Source organism: Ascaphus truei, chromosome 1 (assembly GCF_040206685.1).
Source record: "Ascaphus truei isolate aAscTru1 chromosome 1, aAscTru1.hap1, whole genome shotgun sequence".
NCBI lineage: Eukaryota > Metazoa > Chordata > Amphibia > Anura > Ascaphidae > Ascaphus > Ascaphus truei.
In genome coordinates, this window is record NC_134483.1 from 474,915,143 (window position 1) to 474,938,809 (window position 23,667).

Here is a 23,667-nt window from a genome sequence, read left to right on the forward strand (position 1 = left end):
TTTTATGAGCCAGAGCTGGGTGGGAGGGAAGGATGGGAGGAGAGACCGGAACAGCAGAACAATCCTAGCTGGCTCGTAAGACATAGGAGCGGTGGACAAAATGTTAAAAACGGATTGTCTAATATTGGAGGAAGAAATAACAGCTGCAGTCAACTAATCGATTCAAAGCATAAATGCGATGTCCGGCAGAGAGGAAATAAAGTCTGACGGAAATCCAAAATTTGCTTGTTCTCTGACCTATTCAAATGTTTGGATCATTTGCCAATCCCTTGAAAATGTCTCCAATGCTCTGCACAGGAAAAGGTCTACGTGTCATGTGCCCCAGAACAGAAGCATGAAGGATGAAGGATCCTAAACCACTCTTGCTTTTCACAATACTTTATTTTAGAACAAGTGAAGAGTTCTCCATTATTGAAGACATTTATTAAATGCAGCTTTTCTAAGGAGGGATTTAAAAAAAAATACAGTATATATATACACATATATATATTTATCATAAAACCAGGTGCTACACCATTTCTGTTTACTGTGCACCAATATTAACATGGTAATAATGAAGTTCAATGAAAATTCAAGAATGTATGCTGCACTCCATAAAAAAAGGAAAAAAACTATGATACATTTACCGGTGCTCCTAGTTCCAGGGAAGACCCGCGACTCAACCAATGTATCCAATGAAAAGATGAACAAGGGCACTGTGGATTTTCCAATAAATTCTTTTAATGTGCCAAAAGCAAACAACATTTCGACCAAAATGGCCTCTCCCTTTTGCCACTTGACTTGAGAAAGGCCATTTGGCCAAAACGTTGCGTTTGCTTTTGGCACATTAAAAGAATTCATTGGAAAATCCGCAGTGCCCTTGTTCATCTATTCATAAAATGAAGTTCAAAACACGCCAGTAGCATTTAACAGTGGATTCATAATTTAACCCTTTGAGTTCCTGTGGGGCCACAACACCAGAGTGCCACAGCCTTTCCGGCACTAGTGATCAAGTGATCGCTCGGTCACTGATGATGCAACGGAAGTTCACTTTCTCTTACTGATAAGATTGCGTTCTGCGCTTCACAGGAGAAGAAAATACGCTCTCCCCTACAAAAACTAACATGAATATGATCATTATGTAGCCACTACCTTATAGGGGACCCATGGGGTGACAGACCCCAAGCAGTAAGTGTCCAAGCAGCGCTAATAGGAAACATTTAATGTAAGTTGCTCTTGAATAACAGATGATAAAGGCAGTAACTGAAGACTCCGTGATCCGATTCAAATGATAAAGCAATTCTGGAAAATCATGAACAAAAAAAACCACAAGATCCCCAAAAATATTTTCCATCCAATATTTTTGAAAAGCTGAAGCATACTGGACTAATTCACAATACATAATCAGGAAAGAAGTATTCGCTTTAAAGAGTTTCAGAATGATGCTTTTAGAGCAAGCCCAGTCTGATTTTAGTATTCAGCCCTCAGAACAATCATCATCAGCAAGTAACATTTTCCTACATATAGGGGGGTTATTCATTAAACTGTAACAGTTCTGAGAATGCTGACTTGAGATCTTACACGTGAAACTAACTAGTGGTTGCAACCCAGAAAAACAAACAAAACAAAAAACAAACAAGTGTGTGTGCCGAGCACGTACATTTTAAGTGAAACTTTTGTCACAGAAATTGTATTTGTGTTGGTGATGTTTTTATTTAAAATCCAAGCACAATTTCAGTGAGAAAACGCCAAGAAGTTTGACTTGGAACGCACATGCTCGGCAAAACACCCCCCCCTTTTATTTATTTTTTTAGCTATTTGCACATCTATGTTTATACTAACTGTGAATTTCTCGTAGTGTGTGTGTGTGCGCGACTGTGTGCAGCATTGGGAGTGAGCCCACCTATATATAGGATTTTTTTTTTAGGTCTGAGCATGTGTCAGTGGGGTGTGGCCGCTGTGTTGAGCTCGGCCGCCACTGCGCATGTGTGGCGAGCTCGGCCACCACAACTCATCGGTGGCTCCAACCTTTGTGGGTGCTGGAATTGAAGGGAAGCGCTTTGAGGCATGCACGGGTGTGGCGCACGCACAGTGCGGGCTGGAAGTGCGAGGGAAGCGCTTTGATGTGCATGTGCAGCGCAACGTCACTTCCATCATGGAATTTTGTTACAACACAAGGGATTTTTTCTATCAAAACTCTGTAGGTGCCAGCAAAGAAGTTTCACTTCAAAAAGTATTTATAGGTCTAAAACAACTATGTTTCATACCACCCACACTAACCGTCATAAGATGTTTTGTGGAGCATTTCCAAAGACAAGTTGGCGACATCGGATTTACAAATGACTCGCCACAAAAACGATGTGAAAAAGGGTCACATTAAGGAGGAACCAAATATCAATTGAAAATGATAAAATATTCAAATATCACCAGGCTCATTCATGTTTAGCATTGAAATGACTAAAACTTGTCTTCAGTTAGGGAATCAAAATCATCCATTTACAATTCCAAAGGGGTCTATACAAAGAGGAGGCTCTTTGCTGGCTAAAAGTGGATAAAGGGTTTTTGAGATGCTTTGATCACATAAATCCTATTGCTAAATAATTTGCATTCAATGTGACTTGAAACAATGACACGCAAACTAGTATTTGCTATTGTGTAAACACCTGTCATCTCTATCAACACAACCTTATCCATTATTTAGTCTAATGGCAGCCTTCGCATATTTCCTACCACTGCAGAGAGCAATGTTATTTTAACCCTCCTCACCCCAAAATACAAAAATGTTATATTCTAAATATAATCTCTAGATGGCAAATGCAACTTCAAAACTTCAAAAAACGTAGGACTGCAGCAGAACACAGCTTTAAACCTGCATCCAGACCTTTGCTCCTATAATGACGCAGACTTGTTTCTCCAGCAAAGAGACATTACCAAATTCATGGAGTAGGTCTTGATACGATCTTTGTTTGGCTTCTGTAGTTTCTATAGCAATGCATGCATATTTCAGATGGGTTTTCTAGACACTCTCCAAGTCCCATCTCTGCAGGCAGACACGTCGCCTGATAATGGAGTGCAAGCATCGAAACCGGACAATAAAATGGGAGATTGTATTTTTGTTTATTTAATTTTTTTAATAGTTTCGTTTTTTTGTCTACCCATCTTGTTCATGAAAATGTCCTCGTTTTACGACGCTTCGCTTTACGACGAATGGCTTATCCGACGCTGTCCAATGCATCCCTATGGCCGGTTTTACGACGCCAAAATGGCTTATCCGACGCTCTTACGACAATTTGCAAAGTTGAAACATTATGTCAATCAGAAAGCTGCAGTCAGGGAAATCACCCAGATCAGTCTGTGTGAAGGTTTTGTGGTGTATTTATGCCTTTAAACATGTCTAACAGTTTTATTATACAGTTCTGGATTCAATAAATAGAATCTTTACATCATAATGTATGTGTGTGCAGCATAATCTTATTGTTTGAGTAATTTTTTTTGTGTATCTAAATGGTAAGATTTGAAGGGACTTCCTTAGGAGATCATGGTGATGAGGTGGATGTCCTGAACCACAGTACCAAAGAGGTGACCAATACTACACTACATCTCGATTACTATTTTATTTTAAGTCAGGAACGGTTACCATGCTTTTTTGTAGACTGATATATATCACTAGCAGCCATTTTAATCCAGTCTAAAGTTTCATTACATTAGAATTTATTTCTGAGACCAATGCATGGATTGCCGCTTGAAATAGTTTCCTGAAAAAAGTCTGGATTATTGCGGGTTCCATGTTGCACTCATCTAAACATTGATCTCAGAGCTTCATTCCTGACATGGTTTCAGGGTGTTACCCAACTACACAAGTTATGCAGGAAAAGACTAAACACTTTGAGAGGGAGCAGACAGTGTTGTGGTATTCAGGGCCGCCAACAGAAATCATGGGGCCCGGGACAAATGAAAGAGCAGGGCCCCCCCCGAACCCATAGCGCACCTACCACGAAAATATATTTTAGCGCGCAACTTTTACATAACTGTTTTCTTATTGTGATACAGAAAAAAAACATTACAATGCAACCTGTTTGTTTATATTTTCAACAAAAGACATGTGACTGCCTGCCTGGGTGAATGACGGTGGGTGGGTGAGTGAATGATGGTGGGTGGGTGAGTGATTGACGGTGGGTGGGTGGGTGAGTGATTGACGGTGGGTGGGTGGGTGAGTGATTGACGGTGGGTGGGTGAATGACAGTGGGTGGGTGGGTGAATGACAGTTGAATGACAGTGGGTGGGTGGGTGAATGACAGTTGAATGACAGTGGGTGGGTGGGTGAATGACAGTGGGTGGGTGGGTGGGTGAATGACAGTGGGTGGGTGGGTGGGTGAATGACGATGGGTGGGTGGATGACTGACTGGGTGGGTGGATGACGGTGGGTGGGTGGGTGAATGACGGTGGGTGGGTGGGTGAATGACGGTGGGTGGGTGGGTGACAGTGACTGGGTGGGTGACAGTGACTGGGTGGGTGACAGTGACTGGGTGGGTGACAGTGACTGGGTGGGTGACAGTGACTGGGTGGGTGGATGACAGTGACTGGGTGGATGACAGTGGGTGGGTGGGTGGATGACAGCGACTTGGATGACAGTGACTGGGTGGGTGGATGACAGTGGGTGACTGGGTGGGTGGATGACAGTGGGTGGGTGGATGACAGTGACTGGGTGGGTGGGTGGATGACAGTGACTGGGTGGGTGGGTGTTTGACAGTGACTGGGTGGGTGGTTGGATGACAGTTTGGATGACAGTGGGTGGGTGGGTGGGTGAGTGATTGACGGTGGGTGGGTGAATGACAGTGGGTGGGTGGGTGAATGACAGTTGAATGACAGTGGGTGGGTGGGTGAATGACAGTGGGTGGGTGGGTGGTTGAATGACGGTGGGTGGGTGGATGACCGTGACTGGGTGGGTGGGTGACAGTGACTGGGTGGGTGACAGTGGGTGGGTGGGTGACAGGGTGGATGACAGTGACTGGGTGACAGTGACTGGGTGGGTGACAGTGACTTACCTTGACCGGGTGGGTGCAGGTTGCCGCCGGACTCTTTCCCCTCCTGCCCCCGATATCCCCGTGGCAGCTGCCCGGGAGGGGAGGTGGGCTTGGGGGCACGGGAGGTGGGCTCGGGGGTGGGGGGAAGGAGGGCACGGGAGGAAGGCTCAGGGGGGGGGGGGCACGGGAGTTGGGCTCGGGGGGAGCGCGGTAATCTGGCCGCGGGGGGAGCGCGGGAAGCTGGCCGCAGGGGGAAGCAGGCCGCAGGAGGAGCTGGTACTTCCCCCTCCGTCCCACATTGGGAGCGGGGGGGGGGAGGGGAGCGAGCCCTGCGCATGCGCGCCGGGACCGCGGGGGAATCGCCACCATTTTTTTAAACTTTTTTTTTTATCTAGTTAACTGACACACGGGGCCCGGGACGCCAGTACCCTTTCACCCCCGCTGTTGACGGCCCTGGTGGTATTGAAACAAAAGTGGGATGTGGTTCGCAATCCGGTTTTCAATGGATTATGTTGCTGTTTTAAATACTGTGCTGCTGGGAAAAATGTAAAGTATATTAATGTGAACCAAATCATCCCTGTCACAAATCTTCATGTTTATGGCAAAACAATAATCACTGGAAAGAGGTGGGGGGAGGAGAGTGGTAAAAGCTGGATCAACCTTCCCCCTCCCCCCTTCCCCCTTCCCCCACACCCCACCACGTGCAACAACCTGGGATCCAGGTCAAGACCTTCTGGCCCCCCGGGAAAGCTGTTGCCAGGCCTGCCAACAAAACAATGACAAAGGAGGGGGCAAAAAATAAATGAAAAATAAAACAGGGAAGAGTGACTTCTATCCAGGTATAGGCAATGCAAAATTAGAGCTCATGGAATCAGTTACAAACATCAAATCTTTATTAAATATGTATAATATAAAAACAGGGCGAGGCGCTAAGATCATGCATCAGAGTTTGAGGTGATATATCAAGACAGGTAAAAGGACCAGCACCTCGTGCCAGCACAGTCCTAATGGTCTCGCAGTACTGGCCCCTCGGGCAATAAAAGGGGTTAATTAAGCTTATGTCAATTACTAGAGAACAACAATTTAAAAAAAAACTCCTATTCATTTGCATATACACACACACACACACCACTGTTATGATATTGTTGCAATGTGTTGTTGTAATGTGATTACAGTAAGAATAAAAGTTTTTTTTTGTATTACAGGTATTTAAGAGTCTCAGGGACCAAATACCATACAAAAAAAATATATTTTTTTTTACAAAGTAATGTAATGAGTGTAATGAGTGAACAACCATCATCATCATCATCATCATCTCATATTTGCTACCATTAGTAGTTTATAAAGCCCAAACATATTTTGCCGTACATAAACATGGAAGATTAATATGACAAATTCCATTCCTATAGAGCCTTATTATTCCATAATGTTTCACAACCATATCTACGGTAGCATCTCGGCAGTAAACCTCTGGATAACTGGTCTGCACAAAATACCAAGATGGGAGGGAGGACCAAAGTGAGCAACAGCATGTCGAGAAGGGTGAAAGGGAAATTTCTAGCTGTACAATACAACAGAACAGAGGCAGGAATCAAGACATTTAGCACCAAGACTTTATGTTGCCATGAACCAACTGCCCACATGTTCTACAGACTAGAATAGTAACAACTGGTATCGGATATTTGGGGGGTGGGGGGGTAGTACTTAAACCATTTTATTCCAACGTAATCTCAGAAACACACGGAGCAGTTTACACAGAATTAATGCCCTCCGATACAGTATATCATCTGAACTAGAGCTGGGGTGGAAAACTCCAGTCCTCAAAGGCCACCAACAGGTCAAGTTTTAAGGATATCCCTGCTTCAGCACTGGTAGCTCAGTCAACGCCCGATTAAGCCACCTTTGCTGAAGCAGGGATATCATTAAAACCGGACCTGTTGGTGGCTCTTGAGGACTGGAGTTGGTCACTCCTGCACTAGACTTTAATGATATCTCCGACTGCATCCCTATACAACAACAACTCGCAGAGCTTAAACCAAGGCTCCTTCACTAGAGGTTTATTTGTGCAGATGACTTTTCCAAAGAGGTGACTCACGAGATAACGTTACACTGAACGTAGTAATCGGATTAAAGTCAAGAGATGTGATGAATCCATTAAAGGATTAGGCAAACGCCAATCCCCTCTTAATATACAGATTAGGCAGGGGAAAGCATACTTTACATGTAGTTTTTTAGTATCTCATTTGTCTACTCGATTGTGGTCAGGATGGGGGGGGATTTCACATACTCTCTGTGACCATTTCCACAAAGTAATGTGCTTTCATTAACCCTCTACAAAATCTAAATACAAAGATTTCCTGATCTGTGGTTTGGATATTAAAGAAAGGCTGCATAGGAAGAAGGAAAAAAAATCTCAAAGTCTCCTGGCACTCGTGTAGGTTCTTAAAAGAAAGCAGCTGGTGCAAGCAAATTGCTTTCTGCTTTACAGACTGAAATAATATCCCTCTCACTAGTTGTTTGTAGTTGCAAGAATATAAAGCAGAACAAATTGTGTTCTCCTTCCTTCCGGCACGATTCTAACGTCTTAAAAAGCTACCCCTATGCAGGTTCCATTCTGATTTTCATGTCTCATTACCCCTGTGTTGCAGTTATAAGATCTAATCACAAAGCCTTGCATCGTTTTAGTCACAAGGGGCCAGTGTCAATTGCACAAGATGATTATAAATTGCTTACAAAAAGGGGAGGGGGGTTAGGACAGGAATGGCCAACTCCAGTCCTCAAGGGCCACCAGCAGGTTAGGTTTTCGGGACGTTGGTCCGTTTCAGCACGTTGCTCAGTAGTGTACAGTGCAAGTTTCACATCTGTGGGTGGGATATCACTATTTGGGGGGGGGGGGTTCCATTTGATGATCGTTTCATACAAATCCGACCTAGTACGTATCAGTAAGTTAAGATACTAGGCAAATGTCCACGTCCAATACCAAGATACCAGCATTTTAAACACGAATATTCTAGACACTGGAAAAGTACAGATGAACCTGTACGTTTCTTACTTTGTAATAAATTAAATGGCAAAATAATGTGTCAAAGCTCTGGAAAGCTGCCTTGTTAAAATGTACGTCAATTTTTTTTTTTCTCAAAAGGTTAAACAAAGGAGTGAAAAGCGAATACGTTGCAAATGTAATGCAAGTTAAAGTCGCTGCACTTCACATAAAGACTTGTTGAGTTAATATAATTCATCACAAACTACTTCCTGTAAGTGCTAAATCTTCAATGCTCCTGCGAGATTTTTGTAATAGCCAATGTGTGATACGAACGAACGGTTTGGGATTGATATAAGCCCTCTCAAAAAAGCAGAACTTGTTGGAAATCAAGCCTGCAAAAAAAGAAAATGTAAGAGTATTCTATGTAAACAGTGTTAGCAGGACATTAAAATGGTGTATGGAGGTTGTGTAATACATATACAGACACACACACATTCTGAAATAAACATTTAATGGTCACAGTGTATAACTGCTTTATTCTTATGTGGCCTAGTGTCTTTAAATATTTACACCAAAATATTTTGAGTGGTCCTACAGTATAAGCAGTTTATTGCTCCCATTCAGGAAATCAAAACGGCTGCCGAATCAGGCCAACAGAAAACCACAACATCGGGGGACGCCGGTCTTATTGCAAGACCCCGACGGCATTCTTTGAAAATACAGGTATACCAGCAATTAAAAAAAAAAAAAAGTAAATATCTTGTAAACTAGTAAGATAATTAAAGAGGGAATCCAAACCGTTTTTTAGTTTTCATTTTTTTTAACATAGGATTGAAGCAGGGGGTCTCCGTAGCTGAACCCCATTAATTTCAGCTCAGGGGGCCGCCTGCTTCCGGAGATACTTACTTCTGTAGTGGGGGGCCTGTGGCCACTCTGGGGTCAGTGTATGGTTGCTTTTCAAAGCCAGTGGCCCTGCGGGCCACTAGGAAGACGCATCCGGTGCGACTCCCTACTGGCCCATGTGACAAGGCAGCAAAAAAACTGCAGGCGATACCAGCACCCCCTTCGGAGGCAAGTATCTCCAGAAGCAGGGCATCCCCGGAGCTGAAATGAATGTGGTTCAGCTCCGGAGACTCCCAGCTTCAATTCTGTACAGTAGGGCTCCACTCTACAACACTCCGCTTTACGGCGTTCCGCTCATACAGCGTTTCACAATGTATACCCATATTAATTAGGTTTGGCGCTTGTTCCATTTTTGTGGCGATTTTCTGCATGACGCGCTCAGCAGCAGAGTATCCGGCTGTCTCTAAGCAACAGTTTTAGCGCATGCGCAACTCCTTGTCAGATGCCATTGGTCAGCGAAACAGTCGGTTTGCAGCTCCGCATCTGTTTTCAAAGGTACAATACAGTACAGTAGGGCCTCGCTTTACAGCAATTTCTGCTTTACGGCGGCGGCATGGAACCCGCCGTATGAGCGGGGCCCTACTGTATTTAAAAAATGAAAGGGAGAAAAACAAAACGACAAAACCCGACATGGATTGGGACTTTAAAAATAACATATAGAAGAGTGTTTGTCCCTTGTTCAAAATATTGTTCTCCTACATTGTAGCACAGTACAGTACTATTACTTTTTAATGACACTAGTGGTAGAGTGGGTGTCTGGTGAATAGTAGCAAAAACAGGATTTTAACTGGGCAGTGGGAGATGACAGACAAGGGTGCATTGAGGCGAGCATGGTAAGGGATAATGAGAGTTGTAGAGGCCAAGGGCGTAACGATAGCCCGGGGGCCCTCGCTCTTGGGGAGCCCGCTATACTCTGCTGTCCCTCCCTTCAATTGGGGCATTATATGACTAGCTATAAAGCAACAATCCATTTCAAAAGAAATATACAATGCTACACAAGGATTATCTGAATGGTTACATTATTGCTTCGTGATTTTTGATGCCCACTCTTGAGCACAGATATGGGAGCCTACATGCTCTCATTTATTCTACAATAGTAACAACGCTGAAAAAATTACTTAAAAAGTGAGCACGTAAGAACTTTTTACTACAATGCGCAAGAATCTACACTGCAGGTAGGGTTACCAGGTGGCTTCTCCAAAAATAAATCAGGCAATGGTGAAAGGTGTGACCCGCTCAAGAAACACACACACACACACACACACACACACACACACACCTCTCTGCTAAATGCGGGGTTGTCCTCTCCTTGGGCCCACACTCGGGCTCCTGACACCTCCTCCTGATTGGCTGCTGCTGGGTAATACAGCCAATCAGGACAGAGGAAGCAGCCCAGCCCCCTAGCAACAGCCCTGCTCGGGGAAATTCAATATGCCCAGAGAGGTAATACCGGACATATGTCCAGTATTACCGCTAATTTTTTACTGGGAAAATTTCCAAATACAGGACAGTCCGGTTCAATACTGGACACCTGGCAACCCCAACTGCAAGTTAAATCGTGCTTATGTAATATATAATGATGTTAGCGCATACACGCACCTCTATAAGGATTGCTATGCCAACGATTGTTTAAATCTGCTGCAGCCAAGATATGTTTGGCCCTGGAGCTTTTCAAGCTTGTGTTCGTATCATTGAGGTATGGGTTCAGCATGGAAACTACAGAAGAAAGGATATGAAAGCATTCTAGGTGTATTACGGCACCACACAGAATTATCCATGGTTTGGCTGCACATCTCATGCCTTCCAGTGACTAACGTGTGAGCTGGTGATTCGTATCGGAAAGCAGTGGATCTGCGCAGTCATCAGACACTGGCACACAGGGCAAAAATCTTTTGAGTTCAGTGAGAAAATTCCAAAAGAATGCCAGCTGCATAATTGAAACGATTACGTGGGAAATTCCACAGCCCTAGCTCTTACTGCCGGGCTCCGTGCGCCTGATTCCATGATATTTGCCTTTGGCACCAGTCCCAGGTGAATACAAACGGAGCTGCTATCAAATGCCCCGGTTTAAAATCGCTAGGTCAAAACCTGATGGATGATCTAAAAATATGGTATACGATTGTTTTTTTACTTAATAGAAACTATGGCCAACTGCAGGAAAGATGCAGTTTTTGTGCATAAATGTGAGCAGAAATGTCATCTCTCTAATTAACCCATACAGTTACTCTCTCTGCACTAGACATCCAATACAAGTAATACATGGGACAAATACAGGATCTAGCAGGGCACTCCGTTATAACACATTCATTGGTACAACCTCGGGGTACTTGCACAAACAAACCCTTGATCTCAAATCAGAGACACTACTGCGGATTAAAAGAACATTCCTAGATAGCTGGGGGAAGTATAAATTAAAAAAAAAAAAAAAAAAAGCTATTATGTCAGAAGAAAAATAAAATTAATCCCTGTGCTGCAAGAAGCTTCTGTAAATCTAATTCCACGAAGTGCGGCATTCATGTGCTGGAGTTATAGAAATAAAAAGCTAGTGTATTGGCTGAGCAAGCACTTTACACAGCACATATTGTAACTTGATGGATTACAGATGCAAGGTGGGGATAACATCAATCACATCTACACTTAAACACAGAGATAAAAAGAAAGAATCCTTCCCCCTGAAGAGATCAGACAACGAAGCAAATCATTACAGGTATGCATTATATGCAGATGCCGCCACAGCCAGCAGCACCCGTGTATGCCAAGTGAGTGTGGTATGGCTGTCCCACTGCCGGAAAAGACCGGATCCCAGGCTCGCCTCAGAACACGAGCTGTGAGAACAACCTGCATAATTAAAAATGAAAAGCAATGCAGCCCTCGGGGGGTGCAGGAGTCAGGCCACCACATCTTTAACCCAAACTTTCCCTTTCGACGTCTCCAATAAATCATTTCAAATATAAAAACTGGACAAAATACGCGTGCCCCCCGAAGTTACCGGAAGTATTCGGCACAAGCGGCAGTTAGCAACACGCAATGGGGCCGCGATGAAAGCATTTTATTATTATTATTATTACAGCAGTCGAGATGTTGAACAGCAATTTTAGATTCAGACATAAGTGCGAAAAGCAACAAAAACAAACATGTGCATAGCACGTGATCAGTAGGACGGGAAGGCGCAGTTTGGGGGAGGGAGTGGGCGGGGGAGGGGGGGCAAGTTAACTTGCAGCAGCTTCATGGTAGGAACGGCTCTAATAATTGTCCGTAAACACATGCTGATCAATGGTAATTGGTCACTTCCAAAACAGGATAAATTGTCTAAATCAGGACAGAAGATGTTATTAGATTAGAACAATGGTAGAATGAGCACTGCAGAAACAGGATACTGAGCAGCATTTGCCCCATATGCTGCATAGAAACTACCACGGGCTTTGTTACAGCACTTTGGTACATAAATTAGTGATTAGCGCAAAGAAAATATATATGCATCACACCGTAAAAGCTACAGTATGCTGGTAGTAAAGGAGAAAATAGTTTTTTTTAAAAATTAATAAAGGAGGGTGGGGAGAAAAAAAAAAAAAGTATGAAAAAACCTCACGTTTTTAAGGAAGCCCATCTGGCATACCCCCAACATCCTGCCCTATTGGGACCTGCTGTGCGGCTGGACCAATCTCCACACGGACAACCCCTAAGACTCCCACCCTCAAACCGGATCAGCTGTTGGGCTAGACCACACTCCACCCCGAGACACGCTGTGTATTGTATTGTATTGTATGTCTTTATTTATATAGCGCCATTAGTGTACATAGCGCTTCACAGTAGTAATACATGTGGTAATCAAATAAATAACAGATCATGGGAATAAGTGCTTTAGACATAAAAGTAACATTTCGGAAGAGGAGTCCCTGCCCAGAGGAGCTTACAGTCTAATTATGCCATAATTATGCTAATTATGTGCCACAATGAGCAGCCATTTTACCTTACCTTCTGTTTCAACATTGTCCTTAATCCCTGTAGAGTGTTAGCTCTCACGAGCAGAGTCCTCATTATCTCTCTGTACCCGTTTTCCTTTATTTGGTATGTAACGGTTTATGGAATTTAAAATCTCTGTGCCCTCATTGTACCGTGCTACAGAATACGTGCTTTACATACAAGCATTAAGAATAATATTTCAACAGAACTGTCGTTACAGAGCTCATCCTCTATGTAGAAGGAACCCCTCCTCTCAATCCTGTGCTGTAGTAAAATATCCCTAGTTAATTGTATGTGCATATTCCTTTTAAAAGTTTGATTGACATTGCAAAGCCTGAATACTCCATTTACTGCCCATATGCCAACCACAAACACATGGCTTGATACCAATTTTGAATTGGGACTAAATTAATTGAAAGTCAAATTGATTCTATAGGTCTGAATGCACAGGCACATTTAAAAAAAAAAAAAAAAAAAAAAAAGACAGACAAAAACATGGTTTTATATTGGGCCTATACTTGGTCCAAATGTTGCAGTTTGGTTACTTACACGAAATTAAGGGGCCCATGTAAAAATAGAATTTATTACAATAACTGGTAAACACAATGTTCAGTGAAAATTCATTAAAAGTAGCAGTCCAAGCTGCCATTAAAAGAAGAAAAAATCCCCTTTATGTGCATCAATACAATCCACACAATAAGTAAATGGCCGATTCATCCGTTCTCCTGTAATCAATCGGCGAAGATTTGGCTCAGGGGTTCACTAAATGGCCGTCTGTGCAACAGAAGAGGACCAAAGATGCAAAGTTCTGTGGGGATGATCATGTGACTAGGCAGCATATAGATACAATTGGTGCACTGCTAGTGAAAAAGCAGAGTTCAAAAAGGAGCGTGCCAGAGCCTGTTTCAGAAGAGGAAGGGGATGTGACTTTGTAATTGGTTGCTATAGAAACAAAAAGTGCTTGTTACATAATACATTAAAAATCTAATTCAACGTTGTTTAAAAAAAAATGCTAGAAGTATATTCACATAGTACAGAACAGATTTATATATAAAAAAACATGTAGGATATTGCTTGGTCTGCAGCTTTAAGAACTTATATTTGTTGATTATGAATAAAACAAATGCAGGGCTGTGTTTCAATTAGAAAGCCACATACAACTATGCACACTGTGACGGTAGAGGGTAACAAGGCTTTCAAATAAAGGTTAAGCCCATTTTGGTTACCCCTGATCCGTGTATAAGGGTCCAAGAGAGTTAGCTCTTGGGCCCAGTAGCATTGCACTGTTCCAATAAAACCTGCAATAAAAGTATTGTGTGTTTTTCCCTTTCCGGACATGCCAGCGAGCAGGAATTACTAGGTTACGAGTTTCAAGGGGGGGGGGGGGGGGGAGTTTGCGGAGGAATTGTTGACAGAATGTGCCTAGGAGGTTGGGGTCTTGAGTTGTCGGTTCCCCTATAAATTTCCCGGGGACTGATGCCGGATTCTCAGACACATGTAGGCACATTGTCCTGGCAATGCCTCCCCTTGAAAACGCAAGCGCGACTCTGCTTCAGCATAGCCCAGAAGGGAGAATGAGGCACAGGGATGAACAAGTATCCCTGTAGCTGAGGGAATCCCTAGGTTAAGGGGGTTACCCCAGCTAGTGCCCAGGTGATCCAGAACCTGTATTGGGTTTATGGGTGCCCCAACTGTATACAAGGTTGAGGGGGGACTCAGAGTCCAGACTAAGCCCCAAAAGTTAGTGTAAGGGGAATAAGGCAGGTAGAAATAAACTACAACACTTTTACTATTCTGTTCTACTATAGTATGGTTTACTATTAAAACCATACTTTATTAAGGTACTGTAATGTAAAGTAATGTGCTTGGGACTTTCGGAACCAATGTCCAAACAGGCTGCCCGGATTAACTCATAGGTGCCGGTAAGTCTGCTGGACATCGGAGTTCAAAGCAGTCAGAGGATGCCAGAGGTGTGATAAGCAAATGGGCAGCGGGAAAGAGCTAAAGTACCCAAGTCAGGAGAACAATGGCAGTCATCATGGCTACCACTTGCTCTGCCAGACCTGGTGGAGCCTGTGCCAGCGGGTGGCATTAAGATAGCCAGGGACGGAGGTGGCAAACTTGCGCATGTCCCATGGCAATTGCAGATTTCCCGCTCACCCGTCTTTTCTAGGCCACTTGGTCCTGATTGGCTGCTTGGGAAAGTTCACAGGAGCTGATTGGTTGCCGAGTTTTGTGAATGAAACTCAGAATACTATAAAGATTTGTGAGCCAAATCAGATTGTAGATCTCCAAGAGTAAGACCGCGGGTCTTTTCAAAGTTGCTCTTGCACAAATGGCAGAGCAACCGGCTTCGATTTAAAGCCAGAAAAGTATGCCTGCCAGAGAACAAGACCCGATTCCTGCGGCCAAGTTCTCAATATCGAACGCGGCTGGGATTTAACGCAGATTTGAGATCCATCCGATTTGGAGTAACTCGCGGTCAAGAAAGTCCAAGTTCTCAGCAGAGAAGGGAGCGGTGGTGTGTGGAACTTCACGCTGATTTGGGAACCAGGAGATTCCGGTCTAAGTGCCGGTCAGGGTAAAACTCTTATTTAGAGTTCCCTGCACCTAGGAAAATCTAGTTTTCGACCCCAGACCCCCAGTAAGTGTGTCTTTTTGTCTGTATTTTGTGTTCCACTGTGTGTAAGCCAACTTGTGCAAATAAACTTCACATTTATTTCATTACCTTGTTTTGCTCAGTGAATGATCTTGGTAAAAAGGTGTAAATTGCCTGGTCTCCCGTGACACACACACACAGACACAGCTATTAACAGCATGTTCATAATAATATCCATTATTTTCACAAAGGGCTGAATGTAGGAGTTTCTTTCAATGGTACTTTTAATTTGAAGTCAGAGCCCTACAGGGGCTTGATTCATCTCAAGTCACTTCATATGCCCCTGGCATAAGGCACTTTATTGCTATAGCAACGTAACAGCCTACTACATTGTTAACAATACCTTAATAAGAAATATTGTTTATAAGTGATAAACATCACATAATAGCTTTTGTTTTTAAGAGGAGGCAGACATACTGTAGTATCTGCGGCTCTCCCTCCTCCTACATATTTAGGAATTGCCTATGAAACAAATGTGGCTTTTGGATTTAACTCTCGTCGCTAAGGTTAATCCCATGACCATGTGCAGCTGAAGTGGCAGAGAGACAAGCTGCTTACACACTGTGTCCAGGGACCTGGCACAGTTGTGGTCTCCCTTAATGGGAGAGGTGGACCACCAATTTAGTTAGGAGCAGAAGGAACCTTCCAGAAGATGGTCAACCCAAAGATGAGCGGCTAAGTGTTGACCACTATGAGGGGCAGCCTGCCCATAAAGATGTCAATAAAGATGCCCAGATGCACCAGACCCTTGCTGTGTATGTGTGGAGTCATTGCACAGAAGGAGGCACCACAGACTAGGTCCTCATCAGATACATCCCCCTGCGGCCGCAGAGATCCTGATGAGGTGGAGGCGCTGCATCAGATGTGAGTAGGACTCAATCCCCACTACCTCAGATGCCTGTCTTGCTGATATCCCCATATCAATCCAGCGGGAGACTCAGGAGTCCTGTAAGCCAGCAGGTGCACCACACGCGACATACATGTAATGGGGACCAGTTAGACCACAGGGGCCAATGTGAGATTGGGTGGTCCAGAAAAACCGTTACATGTACATAGCGCTTCACAGTAGTAATACATGTGGTAATCAAATAAATAACAGATAAAATAAATAACAGATCATGGGAATAAGTGCTTCAGACATAAAAGTAACATTAAGGAAGAGGAGTCATGTTGGATGTTGCATTGGGGCTCTGTCTTTTGTTTATGCATAGTCACATACCCAGTAGCACTCCTTGTGGCATAAAAATATATGTGGAGGTGGGTCTGGGTTTGACCTTACACGGGTTGTGTAATTTCTGTCTTGCAATGGACCTTTACATGCCAAACGGAGCTAGAATGTACACACAACATGCAGAAAGGTCACTAATAAATTGCAAGCCAATTTGGGAGGAGCGCTGGATTGTATAATTGCTTTCCATACATGTCAGGCCAATTGTATTCCTAGCTGCATACTCCATAAGGGAATTGAATTCTATAGTGCTACTGATACATTCCGTTACAGGGGGTCGGCCTTGGCTCACTTGGTTCCGTTTTCCGAAATAGTTTTTTTGGAGGTGTCTGGCCCCTCCTTTCAGGTTCGGGGCGCCTTACCAATTCTCCAATTAGCAAAAAGGTATAATGCAGCTCAGTGTCCGTATAAACTTCACTCGCTAGTGAAGAGGTGGCGAGTGTCTATGAGAAATATGTGCATGTGTTATTTTTCACTAGGAAATTAGTACAGGAGGGCCCCGCTAAATACGGCGTGTTCCGTTCTGAGGACACGCCGTAAAGTGTAACCGGCGATTTTCGTGAGGTGCGCATGCGCAGACTGGTAATGCGGCGTTCTACGCATGCGCGACAGCAGGAAACCCCTCCATTCTGCGCATGTGCGACCCCGGAACAGCCCGTTCTGCGCAGGCGCGGACATGGCGGACCCCTTCTCGGCACCGCCGTATCGCCGAAAAGCGGAGCGCTGAGAAGCGGGGCCCTGCTGTACTCGGTTTTCGTTCATAATGTTAAGGGAACCTCATTCCTGACTTATGCCAGTGTTTAATTGCACTAAAATTACAGAAGGCAGTAGGGCTTTATCCATTTAAAGCAGAATTATAGGTTTCAAGCAGGGGGTCCCCGTGCTGAAGTGTGTTACTGTCAGCTCCGGGAAAACTCTGGTTCCCAAGATATTCACCTCTGTATGGAGTGCCATTAGCAGCGCCTGCTGGGCTGTGTGGGGCTATCGAAATGGCCGAATTAAATCTTCCGCATCTAACCGGGCAACAGGAAGCCGTGACATCATCCCTTGTGGCCTCCTATTGGCCCACATGACCAGGAGCTTTAAACCTGCGGAGCTGCTACCAGCACCCATTACAGACGTATATCTCTGGAAGCAGGGGGTCCCCGGAGCTGAAAATGATGCAGTTAAGCTCCAAAAGGCCCCCGACTTCCTAACTAGGGGGAAAAATTACAAACTTTTTTGGTAGCACATCTGCTCCTTTGGGAACTTTTGCATATTTTACTCATTTTAGTACATAGGACAATAAGAAATTGTATTGATTTAGTGTATGTTCCTCCTAAACTGGAATTTACCTTGTCGTGGTTAGCAGCCTTGAATTTTTCTATTTTATTTAAAAAATGCAAATAAATAGGTCCTTATTAAATTTAGAAATGTCACAATTAAATTGCAACCGAATTTGTGAGGAGCGCTGATTTTTTTTAAATATATATATATATAATGCAGATTGGTCAGTGCAATCGTTTTCCCAATAGCAATGTATGGCTGCGAAACCTGGACTCTGGGAAAGGCAGACAGGCGGACAGGCGTAAGATCAATGCATTTGAATTGTGGCGCTGGAGACGTCTGCTGCGCATTCCGTGGACAGCCAGAATAACGAACAAAGCAGTTCTGGAACGGATCAAACCGAAAATCTCACTGGAGGCCAAGATAACAAGGCAAAAGCTCTGCTACTTTGGTCACATCATACGAAGCAAGTCGCTTGAGAAAGACATCATGCTTGCAATGATCGGTGGGGGTGGTCTGGTCCCAGACCACAGGCCGCTGATACTGCGTGGCGTCTTCTTCTTGTGTCCCTGACACTGTTCACAATACAGGGGCAATGTCCCTATCTAGAGGGGCTGTCCCTGTAGGATCCACAAACTAGTGAAACTCAGGGCCTAGTTGGGGCCTATAAAAGGGGGTCTCTGGCCTAGTGCAGGGGCCACAGACACCCCGCACACACATCCTCACCTCTCTGTGTCCCAGCTCTGACTGGCGTGACAGTCTAAGTGCGCCAAATGTATCTACTTGCTTGCAGAAGCCCTATTGCCTTCTGGGGGCTGTAGTCTCCGCAAAGCCCTATCACGAAGATGGCCGCCGCGACCTTCCCTGGTGCTGTGCATGCGCGAGAACAAAATGGCGGCGCCCTGTGCGTTCGGGCCACCGCGGAGCATCGGAGCGCTCCCTACACCGCTGACCACACTCACTGCAGCCCCCTGCCTTACGGCAGTCTGTCCGCAACCTCCAGCGGCGCCCACACCAAACGCAGCAGAGGTAAGGGGGGGAGCCAAGGGGACCTGGCAACACATACATATATTGATATACAGTACATACTGTATATATACACACACTTTTTTTTTTTTTTTTAAATGAGTCAAGGAAGTTCTTGTCCCCTTTGCAACAGAAGGGGTTTCCAACCTGTGAAGAGTTTCAGATTTTCACTACGGTATTTGAAAAATCCCAGATATTAAAATACCAATTATATACTGGCTGCTGCTTGTAGCTCCTGCATCAGACATTTATCACTGCTACATAACCGCTAGCATCTTCTTGCTAAAGTATCATTTTCTAAGCTATGTATACATCATGCCACAGACATCTACTCTGCGCCAAAGTTATCCGTCGTTTCTGCCATACGATTCAGACTGATTGTTTGCATCTCTTACTCGCATTTCTTCTACACACTGCAGTTCCTATGCAAGTTAAATGCATACCATCTATATTCTAATGGAATTGACTTTTTATAAAAAAAAAAAAAAAAGTGGAATATCTCAAAATCAACTTTAAAAAATAAAAATTGTATTTTCATATTCAATTGATCATTCCCCTAGAGATTTTGTATATCCCACTATACAAACAGAGATGGGCTATTTTCAGATTATGAGCATATTGCACACACTTCTGATATTTATCATGTGCTGCAGGCTGCATCTTAAGTCATTTCCTTAAAACTGCCAACTTACTAATGAAGAATAAGCATTTCAAAGTTGGGGATAGCATAAAATATCCCCACTTGCGAGTACAAATTCTTCAGAGATGTGTCACGGTCATTTGATAGAAGTTACTTGGAACCAATGTGATCTACAGTGTGTGAGCTCTTGGTTTCCAGATGAACCTGCAACACATTGGAGGCTCTACTATTGAAAAGGGGCCGAATTGCATTTTAATTTTAAGCAGATCCACCATTACCGGAGCATAATTTCATTCTAGTTTCCAAATAAATGATACCATTTTACTGATATTAAAAATATATATATATATAATATATATATATATATATATATATATATATACATATATATATATACATATATATATATATATATATATATATATATATATATATATATATATATATTGTAAAAGCTCTTGGGTACAGGAAAATGTACTACAAGACTCAAGCAATTTACTTCAATGTCAGGACAGCATGCAAACTACAGGAGCAACAGCAAATGTGCCTGAATTGCTAAATACATCTTGTGGTGTAAATTATCTGTCCTATTTTGAGCACCTATAATACAAAAGGTATTATTACTGATCAACAGGACAGGCATTTCGGGGTTCTTCATTAAAAACCCTTTCCCTGCATGAAGACCATCTTCTGGGATGGCGACCATGTAGGTAGCAAATCACATGTTCGACCCGCCCCCAGTGACGCTAAATGAAGAGGTGTCTCCCCACTTCAATTCTGGACACGTTCTCCGCTTGTGGAGCACCGAAAGCAATTTCCACCTAGAAAACAAGACGTTACCTGAACATATCAAGGGCCCCTTAGCGTGCCAGTCCATAGGGTTCCCTTATGTAATTCCCTGGACAACCTAACAGATAAACTGCAGTAGTAACAATTGGGGCCCTATCACACATGGACTTTGACGAGCGTTTCCATGCAGCAGTACCCGGATTGGTACCAATGAATAAGCCTCTATGACTTCTTTGTAGATTAAGGCACATTTAACATAATACCACAAATACCGTATGCACACTGCAGAATAAGTATATGCATGTTTTGGTTTGATGAACAGAGACAGGATTTAGTTGCTGAAGTCTAATATAATGGGAAGAATATGTTTACAGCTGAAATGCTTTGGCAATTAAGACCACAAAAAAACCCAGTTGGTTTCTGCTTCTGACAGCACAAATCAGTCAATTTTCATCTGGTTTCCTTTATAGGAAGTTTTACATGGCAGCTGCACAAAGAGGTAAGATGGTGCTATTCCATGAAGGCAGAAGGCAGAGCAGTTATTAATGATTCTCAATTCATTTCAACCTCCAAGTGCCAAGATCTTGTTTAATAATAATAATAGCCTTTAATAATAATAGCCAGTCTTTAAAGTGCAGATCCCAGCCACAGAGTTGCAGTGGAAGTTGGAGGGTGGGGCTCTTGAACGTTATCCAGATATCGTGTGGAATGGACTTGGCAAAAAGAACCTTTAGAAAGACCTATAGGACAGCCAAGACATTAACCATAAGAAAAGTTCCTTGCTTTGTTGCAACAACCCATCTGAGACTAATAAGGTAAACAGCCAAGTACTTCCAATGCACAGACAAGCTGTTGGAGGGGTCAGCCTGGTGGGTGTTTTGTACAATTTTCAGTCTGTGCCATTGAATAACTTCGATGGGAAAGTTTAGTGGATTTTCAAGTCTCAAGTGTCACATTTTAAGGCATCTCTGGCAGAGAAAGGGATTAAGACTTCCCTAGTGATTTTCTTCATCTGAGCAACACTGTTTCAGTTGTATGCATACAGTTAAGCTTTAAAATAGTGCTTCATGATCTTTACAGATTATGTGACAAGCTGTATACAAATGACAAAAGGATTCTTATAAAGTTTTGGCAGTTGAGAAAACTAGTCGACCCATTACAACAAGAAACCAGAGAGCCCTGGACCTGTAAGGGGATGGGACGGCATTACTCAAGACCGAGGGGCCCCCTCCCCTAAGGAGCGGTGAGGTCAGGTTAGGGGTTGGGTGGGGTTTGAGGGTTATTTAAGGAGAGATCTTACCTCCCTCTTTCTGCAAGATCTACTTGTGGGTACTTCCCCTATGTCCTGCTTGATGGGTTAGGGCATTGCAGTTAAAACGTTGCACCATGGGGATATTATGGCAGGAGTAATGTAACATGGGGAGGGGACTTGGTCAGTATTGGCGCCTTGTGGTGAAGTGTCAGACCTCGGAATTGGACGTTTGGGGAATGCGGTACCATTCCCGGCTCCGGGGCGGCCGGAATGGTTGTTTCCTTCCATATGGTGTGTTTGGTGCCATACGGCCTGGGTGGCGAGTGGCGATGTGGGCACGAGCTGAGGGTATCTGGTCAATGGTAAGGAAGCAATCTGGCTGGGTCCCTAGTATTGTTATTGATCATGTGTTTAAAAGGTTGTATTATAAATAAAGTGGTGACCAGTTTTCCCTCCCAAGAAGTTGTTTGGTGTGGTTATTGGGATCTCGGGGGAGATGACCGGCTCGAGACTTGGATAAGCCGGGCATAACAAGTACTGTAGCAATATGGGAGGTTACAAAATTATTCTGGGACTTTGTCGTCTCCATACACTTTGCAATAAATGCAATGTGGTTTCTATGCAGTTCAGTGACAATAAAACGGCTTCAAAGGATAAAATAAACTACAAAGTGAAATAAAAATGGAACGTGTAAGTGAAGAATACTAAAGAGAAAACACATCACTGGATGTTAGACTCCTATTTTAGATGTAAATAAACGTATACGGGGCATATTACTGTTGCTCCAGTAAGTAAATGATTGCCAATGTATACTATTCCCAATATAAGCACTTTGTTAGTTGGAGGTGTATAGTAATACCAGGTATTGGCAGATCGCAGCATGTTTATTTTCAAGGGTGGGTCACAGGCATCTTTCATTCTCAGAGAAAACTCTGCATTTTCCATACCCCTAAATTGACTAAGCATTTAACTGCATGCCATTGTCATCACAAACCATTAGCCATGGCCAGTGCTCGAAATGCCATTCAGAAAACAGTGATGTCATGTGCAATGCGAAGAGGACATCAGTACCGTTAACCCCTTTGTTGCTGGATAAGGTCTTTGGCAACCCCCCCTCCCCCCGCCCCAACAAAAAAGCATGTCTTGCATGTTTAATTAATCTATTAGGTACAGGCATACCCCGCTTTAAGTACACTCACTTTAAGTACACTCGCGAGTAAGTACATATCGCCCAATAGGCAAACAGCAGCTCACGCATGCGCCTGTCATCACGTCCTGAACAGCAATACCGGCTCCCTCCCTGTACCAAAGCTGTGCGCAAGCGGGGAGACTATAGTGCCTGTTACAAATGCGTTATTTACATCAGTTATGCACGTAAATGACGATTGCAGTACAGTACATGCATCGATAAGTGGAAAAAAAGGGAGTGCTTCACTTTAAGTACATTTTCGCTTTACATACATGCTCCGGTCCCATTGCGTACGTTAATGCGGGGTATGCCTGTATATAGTGTGGTTGCCAGGTGTCCAGTATTGAACCGGACTGTCCTGTATTTGGACACTGTCCAGTAAAAAATGAGGTAATACTGGACATGTATGTATACTGGTATTACCTCTCTGGACATAGTGACCTGACCGGCTTGGGGGTCACAGGATTTCCCCGAGCAGGGAGAGAGCAGGGCTGGGGAGCTTCCTCCATCCTGATTTGCTGCTGCTGGGTAATGCAGCCAATCAAGAGGAGGTGTCAGGAGCCTGAGGATGGGGCCAAGGAGAGGAGGAAACAGCATGGAGAGGGGAGGTACGTGCCTCGAGCGCATCTTTCACCATTGTATCCAGTATTTTTGGGAAAAACCGCCTGGCAACCCTAATAATGTGCAGGTCTCCAAGTTCAAAAGTAGTGGTACATACATCGGTTCACTTAACAGAGACACAGCAACTCGCACCAGACTGAAGCAT

The 23,667-nt window shown here is 43.8% G+C and overlaps 1 protein-coding gene across 4 annotated transcripts in view; it reads right to left on the reverse strand.

Moving 5' to 3' along the window:
• The window catches only part of LIMCH1 (LIM and calponin homology domains 1), a 283,557-nt gene that overhangs the window by 185,587 nt on the left and 74,303 nt on the right, over nt 1–23,667 (reverse strand). The gene's annotated exons all lie outside the window — the stretch shown is intronic.